Below are 540 nucleotides of genomic sequence, written 5' to 3' on the forward strand. Positions count from 1 at the left end.
CTCAATTTACTCTAGGGAAAGGCACTATTTAAAACTCCAGACCACAAAGATATTTGCCCAGATGCGTGGGCCAAACCCGCATTATTGTTTGGGGTTACACATCAGCATAACTGGAATGTCCACAATGTAAAATGTCTGGAAAGGAGTATCCTTACTGTGAAAAGTCCGGAGAGGAATGCCCTCATTGTAAGGTATCCAGAAAGCCCTCTATCATAAAATGTCCCAAGTCAATTGCAGGGATGGAAGCAAGATAGTGGAAGAGACAAAAGAGTATTAGTTATAGATGATGGCCCAGGGACAAGATGGAGACTGAGATGCCAGGGGCTTTTAGACCCCAAGAGGGGGCAACATTTGAGATGTAAATAAATAAAATAATTTATAAAAGAGAAAAAGAATAAAACATCCTGGGGCTGAAGAAATGTCTCTGTGTTTATGAGCATTAAGTGGGGTTCGTTCCCAAAGCCTACATGGTGGGCCACCATTATGTGTGGTTCTAGTTCTAAGGGATTCTGTGTCCTCCTCTGATGCACCACACACACA

This window comes from Mastomys coucha, unplaced genomic scaffold (assembly GCF_008632895.1).
Source record: "Mastomys coucha isolate ucsf_1 unplaced genomic scaffold, UCSF_Mcou_1 pScaffold9, whole genome shotgun sequence".
Lineage (NCBI taxonomy): Eukaryota > Metazoa > Chordata > Mammalia > Rodentia > Muridae > Mastomys > Mastomys coucha.